The 7,296-nt window shown below is 36.7% G+C and overlaps 1 long non-coding RNA gene across 2 annotated transcripts; it reads right to left on the reverse strand.

Annotated features, from left to right (window-relative positions):
- Positions 1-2,083: 2,083 nt before the first annotated feature.
- On the reverse strand, positions 2,084-3,049 carry LOC118741665. 2 transcript variants are annotated; one of them, XR_004993322.1, is made up of 2 exons: positions 2,894-3,049; positions 2,084-2,323 (listed from the first exon to the last, which is right to left on the reverse strand). It is a non-coding gene; the product is annotated as an uncharacterized LOC118741665 (long non-coding RNA). The 2 variants fall into 2 exon arrangements; XR_004993321.1 differs by having other exon boundaries at positions 2,084-2,320; positions 2,894-3,043.
- Between the last annotated feature and the right edge of the window lie 4,247 nt (positions 3,050-7,296).

Below are 7,296 nucleotides of genomic sequence, written 5' to 3' on the forward strand. Positions count from 1 at the left end.
ACTAACTGAGCTTTTAGTTGAATGCAATCTCATAAACTGCAGTGGGTTTTAATTTTGACAGCGAAATTTCTTCCGACGAAGTTCGCTGAACGATATGATTCCATTTATGTGCTGATATAGGACTTTTTTTGAATAGGAAGGTGAGATAGTGCGTTTTTGAAACGAATTCTGAAATAGCGCGTTCTTGAAAAGTTTTTTGAGATAGAGCGTTTTCAAACAGGATGCCGAGATAGATCGATCTTCCACTGAGCAGTCGATATAGGATTTGGGATAGTCCGGTTGCCAGACTTGGGAAGGAATATGACGGGTACCATCACCTAAGTACATATTTGCATGATATAGTATATTCTCTCGTATAACTATATACTATAACTAACAGAGCAGAGGATCGATGATGTCATCAATGCTTCTCTGTATTGATGTTAAAAAGTGCCATCACAACCTGAAGCTTGCAATGGTACAAATGACTCTATCGCCCATGATGCAGGGACAAAGGTCAAGCCAGACACGATATCCTTCCCCTATCTGCGGAATCTTTGTTCAGAGGACATGGGAATCACCCGAACTTCTTCCATTAAGAAACCTTGGAAATGTACCTGAAGTAGGCAGTTGGTGTTTGTAAATCACACCTTTAATTAATAGCACGAAAAGAAGAGTGACGTTATGAAGACTTTTAGCTCTGTCTAAGATAAGGTAGTAAGGTCATAATCGTGCAGCTCTAGACTAAATGAGGTTTTAGTCAAGCCGACGATTTTCCTTTAACTTTATGGTAGAATGTGTAGTACTGGCGCCATATTGGTTTGTAGTTGAACCAAATGAATATAGCAAAAGCACAATTCTGCGGATGGCTTTTATATTTGACTCAAAGCAAGGATGCGTGCCCATGATCACAATGGCAGGACCAAGTGCAGAAGGAGCTATCTACACTGGCTTGGGAGAAACTGCCGTAGCCCGAAAAATGATTGTAGTGCCAAATTAAAGAAGAAGAAAGTCTCACTTTTCGTTTGTTGTAAAGTAGTTGTGTGAGTAACATAAAATGGGTTTTTCTGCTGATACGAGCATGGGAATGTATATTTATTTGTAAAGCGATTTAATTGCTTTTATCCTTTAATTCTTGGACTATAGTATTCGAACAAAAGAAATTCAATATCCTCTTAATTGTGGTACATTTTAATTCAAAATCGTTTTGCAGAACAATATTCGCCAAAGTAAAGCTGGTCTGCCATTATGGCTCGGTTATGTTCAGCTTTCACGAAATGTAAGACTTAAAATAAATGTCAAATTAAAGCAACCATTTGAGCTGTATAAGCAAAAAAGCGTAACAGATCGTACCATGATACAAAAAAGAAGGTAGTTCCATTGTCACTTTTTCGTCGCCATATTAACCACCTGACAATTAAGCAGATTATGACATTCCGTGCTACCACCCATGATACAAAAAAATATTTTTTTATGTAAAACATTAAATAAAATAAATATTCTACATTAAAATTTGTTTGAATTCAAAAAAAAAAAATACATAAAAAGAAAAAATGAGCTGTTTATTTAATCAATGCCCGTATACAAGATATTTATGCAGAGGTACAAAGGTAAGGTTCTTCCAATTCCCCGTTATTCCGCACATTCGAGAGAAGTGGTTGCTGGCATGCGGTGTTAAGGAGTGTGACTTTGCAAAGAATGAAATGTCGTTAGCCAAGAAGACTGCACGATTAAGCCGAAGTGCAGTGCCAAAGTGTAAAAAGTAAGCATGATAATCGCAAATGTGACCAAATTTTGATGTTCATAATTTTCAGTAGTGAATCAGAAGAAACGGAAGAGAATTTGGAAAAATATCTCACGTATTTGGAGGGGTATGTGTGTTAAACTTTCTTATAAGCAACACAAAAAAAAACATGTTCCTTTGAATTTATTTAGAAGTGAAGAAAATCTGTTTGGACTTGAACCAACAGGGTCTTAGGTCGAAATGAAAACATGTTGTGCTCAGAAGCCAATATGGAGAAAACAAATGATGCTTTAGTAAGTTTTGAACCTAGAGGACTCACACTCACACTCACACATCATGTCTTCAAAGAAACAAACGATGTTCCCTTGTCACCAGCAGAACATATCGAGGTAGAAAATCGTCTACTTTTATTACTTTAAATATAGATTATATTGCAAACATCCGTATACATATCTGTTGTAGCTTCAAGAACAGGAAGAAGCCAATAATTTTTTGGATCGCATGACCGCGCTGAGTGATATTGAGTTCGATGGCCTGGAAAACTTTGGCGGCTACATAATTTCAAAAATGGGCTTGAGTCAATTTGGATGCGAACATCTGCTGAAAATAGTAAACATTTTACGTATGTTAATTTACTTTCGGAGGGGGGGCTTTATAAACCAAAACCGGAGTTTTTAAGTTTTTTGGAGCAGGCTAATGCAATTTTTATCAAAATTAATGGGGATCTATTAACCACAGACCTAAATTACATGCATAAGAATTTATTTAGGTAGGACATTTTTTCGGAATAGATATCTTAATAATAAAATAAAACAAAACAAAATTCGCAGAGTTAATAAGAAAATGAAAAAAATTTTCGCATAGCCAATCACTAAAGATTTAGTTTTAATCAATTTTAAAAATGTTTTTAATTCAAAACGCTACTATTTATATATCAAAATTTTAATATAAAATATATGGATATTAACAATGTTTTTCTTGAAAAAATACTTTGTCTAAAATAAATTACTTAAATAAAATTAAAAAACTTTGAAACTTATCTTAAAATATATAAAATGGATACATGCCAACAAAAGTATTTTATTTCTTAAACTTTTTTCTTTAGCTATATTATCAATGACTTTAGACAAAATATTTGAATTAATTTTTAAAACAAAGTATTTTCCTTACTAAGTTTTTGTGTTATATGCCTCTTCATTCAGCATTTATGAAATCCACCATTTTATAAATAATATCCAATATATGATTTGAAATTACCCTCTCCTACAAATTTCCGATGTAGCAACGCTATGCCAAATGTTGACATCAGGGAGAATGTCAATAATCTGTTTTTTAATCAAAAAAAATTTAAATGAAACTACCTTGTATTTTTGTATCATGGATCGTACGATAATTGGATGATCCCAAGGCACATTAAACAGGTAGTATCAGTAGAGCAAAAACAACATTTGCGTGTATTTTGTTGTTGCTTCTGGTATCGAAAGTGTCAACAACTGTTCTGAATTTTTTCTTCTAAATCAAAGCGTGCCATGTGAAATACAAAAAATTATAATAAATAAAAAATTGAAATTGGAAAAAATAAAAATTGATGCAACTTTCTTTCCTAGTAAATTTGTTTGCTTCTCGAAGCATTGATCCATCCTTTGCAAGGCCCAGTAATGAGCGGTCGTGCTGCCGAGTTGGGCGAACGTTCCAAAAGCTGCTATTCAATCGCTTGTTTTGTATGGAAAAAGGTTTCACAAGCAAATGGATTTTAACAACTTATAATTTCCGTGAGAAAAAATTAAAAATATTTGACATTTACGAGACCAAATAATTTGAAAATAAATCAAATCAGCTGCTCTACTGATACTACCTGTTCAATGTACCTTGGATGATCGCTTGAAAATATGGAATCTATTCCTTTATTAATTTACGCGCATGCGCAATAACAGCCACCGCATGTAGAGTACATGTGTGGCAATGCGAGATCCCATGCACAACTACACTCACTTGGCCGCGGTTAAATAGTGCTATGCGCGCAAAATATTGGACAAGAATGGTTAGTTAGTAGGTTGGATTGTTGGCTTTTTCATTTGGGTCGCTGGTGGCTGGTCGCTGGCTCTTAGCTGTTGGCTAGTGGCGGCTGGCAGGTTGGCCTGCTTGTTGTTGTTGCCTCGGCCTCGCTGGCATGTTGGCAATAAAATGCAAATTAAGCGCTAAAGATTACTCAAAGGCCACATTATTTACTTAGAACCTCCTGCTGTGCTTCCGAATTAAGTTTAAACCCGGAGGCTAAATTCAAAATGAGTTTTACTAATTTCTTGTTTCTTGCCTGTCTGTCCATCCGTTTGTCTGTTAGCCTGTCGGATGGCGGTCTATGTACATACATGCATATGTACTTGTATGTGTATGCGTCCAAGCGCTGGCGTGCGTAGCAAGTTGGCTTATTGCGTTGGTTGCTTTTGCTGCCTAGCATCTTGATGGACGTGTGTGCCATTATTTCGACTGCTCTACTCCACATAACTACATACATGAAAATATATTTGGGACAAGTTGCAGCAACACTTAATTTCCATATCCTGCCGCTGGCTGCATGCCACACATTATGGGTTCTCATAATTGTTTGTATGTATGTTTGTATGTGTGCAGATGCCACTCGCACCGCTTCCAATGCTATCCTGCACCTTTCGCCTTCCATGCTTTGTGCTATATCGTTGCGTTAATAGTTTGTTTTTAATCTTCCATAAATCGATTTTAAATGAGATTTTGGCGCTGAAGCTCGCTGAGATGTTGCAAATAAAAAAGGGGCAAACACGATTTGTGAAAATATCAAAAATCCAACCCAAATGCAAATGAATTTGGAGCACTGATATGGGGTTTGCACTTCTTAGTAGTTGGAAATTTATGAATTCACAGTGAGCACACGCAGTAGCGGACAAGCAAGGATGCGTAACCTGCAGAAGCAAATGCTGGCGGTTGGCGGGCACAGTGTTCGATTTCACGACAAAGAGCAAATCTATGTATATCCGACCAAATGCCTCATAGCAAAAATATTTTATTTTCGAATTATATTTTTTTGAATGAAAGCTTTTTTTTGTGCAAAAATGCAGATTACACACATTTTCACCTTTCCGGGATTTGCCGTACTCTTAGGTTTCTTTAAGTTCATCTAAGGTATACAACACCGCGTGTCAAAATTATAAGCGCACCGCAAACTGACAAGATTTAATATATTTTTATTTTTTATTGTAATTATTTTGATCACGATTTTTTAATTATATTTAGTTTATTATCTAACAAATACCGTTTAAATCTGAGGCGAAAACTTTGTGCAATATTAAAAAAAATAAAAATAAAACAAACTTTGGTAAAAAATGTCAGCCTGTTAATTTGATTTCGTAGAAAGATTTTGAGTAAGCTGCTCTGTATCCCATTAAAGTTTAGTATAAGAAAGCGCTGGATGGAGGTAGCTGGAACTTACCATTGATTTTAGGCAATCTTTTTTTTTTTGCTGGATATGTTCGACGATGCCATCCAGCTCCAGTTTCATTTTCAGTCTTTGAGCCATCGATATAGAAATGTTTTGCCGCGCTCCTCAAGAGAGTCCTTGGATCTCTTCACTGTTACCTTGTATGAAAGCTAACGACGTACTCTCTTCCAAAGGTGTCTCCTGGTATCAGTTGTCATTAGATGCCAAAACCAAAAGGTACTGCTCTGACAACCTTCTGAACAACTCTCTGTGCCTAGTACTCTGATCGTCGTGCCTCAATCCAAAAGAATGCGGTCAACACATCATTTTCATTGCCTCCTCTTGGACCGCTTAATCCATAGAAAGCAAATCCAACAAAGTATTAAGAGCCGACCCTAGCGTTGTACTAATGGCATTCGTAATGCCTATACACACACTGCTTTGTAGCCCGTTTAACATGGAAACCGTGGTTTTTACTATAATTATAGGCCACCATACCACAGCGGAATACGTGACCTTGGTATGACTGATGTCCTGAATTTATGTTAACAGAGGGCCCACGCTTAAATGCCACAAGTGTGGTGGAGTACCTCGCTCTGAGGTCATCCTCTCCTCACCTCTGCCATGGTACAAAGGCCAGCTTTATACCCTTCACAGTCAGAAATATTATTGAATGATTGACATATATCCTGCAAGTAGATCACATTACGTCAAAGTTTGCATTGTCAAACGCTCCCTCAATATAAACAAAGGCTACAATTGTATACTCACCTGTTTCCAGCCCCATATAGTGCTGATTCACAGCATAGTGCTTTGGTATGCTTGTTGGGGACCACTAAGGAGGCTGTTCACCAAAGCCCTTGATATTATGTATTTACTACTGAGACTGAGACTGATAGGCCTGAAGCTTTTTGCCAGCTCATAATCATCCTTCCTCAATTTGGTAATGAAGAATACCTTGAGTTTCCTCCAAATAATGGGAATGTGGCTAATTACCAGAGAGGCCCTAGAAACTCTTACTAGAACCCCTTTAAGCTTATCTCCCGCTCATTTTAGCTTGAAGCACTTTGTTGCTCATTCTACCTTTTTTGAGTGTCATACTTGACCCAGGAAAATGGGTATTTATGACTGTGTTTGACAACTCAACGCATGACGAAGTCAAGTTACCATTGGATTTTTGAATACACATTGGCGCCACTGAAACTTTCTAGAGCACCTTTTGCATATGATAGGCATCAGAATTTTATTTTAAGTATGTTTGTATATCATTGCATAATATTTTCTACGTATCATTTTGCACGTTTTTGATGGATTTTTTGAAATGATTAGAACGTTCTTGTAGGTTTGGAAACAGGGTCGCCATTTATTTTTTTGCCTTCCCGCCAGATTTATAAACAAAAATCGCTAGAATTTAGGTAGGTTATACCATTGCTTTGCTTTACTGGTGTGATTCTCTTTCCCCTTTTGGGAAGAATGCTTAGGCTGTATAAATCAAGTAGAGAAACATTTTTCAATCGAATTTTTCAGCAATCAAGTTGGGCTAAATGCCTGACGGTCGCGAAAAAGGCGTTTCAAATTTTTTTCTCATATAGTTTCCAATAATGCATTTTTTTTTTTTTGAAGCAATCTTCATTTTGCCGACTGAGTTGTTTCCTCTCTGTATGTATTTTAGATCTACATTTCCTTCAATATGATCAGCATTTCTGCTTGGTATACACTGCAGTGAAAAGGGAGCCGAAAATATGTATCTATCTAGTCGCTGGTCAGGTCACAAAACTCCGCTTCCGACTCATCTTTCAAGCTTAGAGCCAGTTCCATAAGGCATAAGGTCTGATGCACCGGTTTCACATATTTGTATTTCTGATCGAAATTAATTGTGGGTATATAATATATAGTCGGTACTGATATGTGTACTTGAAACCATCACGTGCAACTCTCTTGCAGTTAGATCAAGCGGCGGTATATGCAAGTCTGTGAATGTAAATGGCTCCGTTTTTACAAATTTCTGCTTTTCAGGCTTAAGTGCTCAGTTGTAGACTACTATGGCGCCATATAATATCAAAAAAACCGCACTAACAAATTACACGCACGATAACAATCAGAACACAAAAATTGTTGAACA

Source organism: Rhagoletis pomonella, unplaced genomic scaffold, assembly GCF_013731165.1.
Source record: "Rhagoletis pomonella isolate Grant_MI unplaced genomic scaffold, Rhpom_1.0 Rhpom_scaffold_00006, whole genome shotgun sequence".
Lineage (NCBI taxonomy): Eukaryota > Metazoa > Arthropoda > Insecta > Diptera > Tephritidae > Rhagoletis > Rhagoletis pomonella.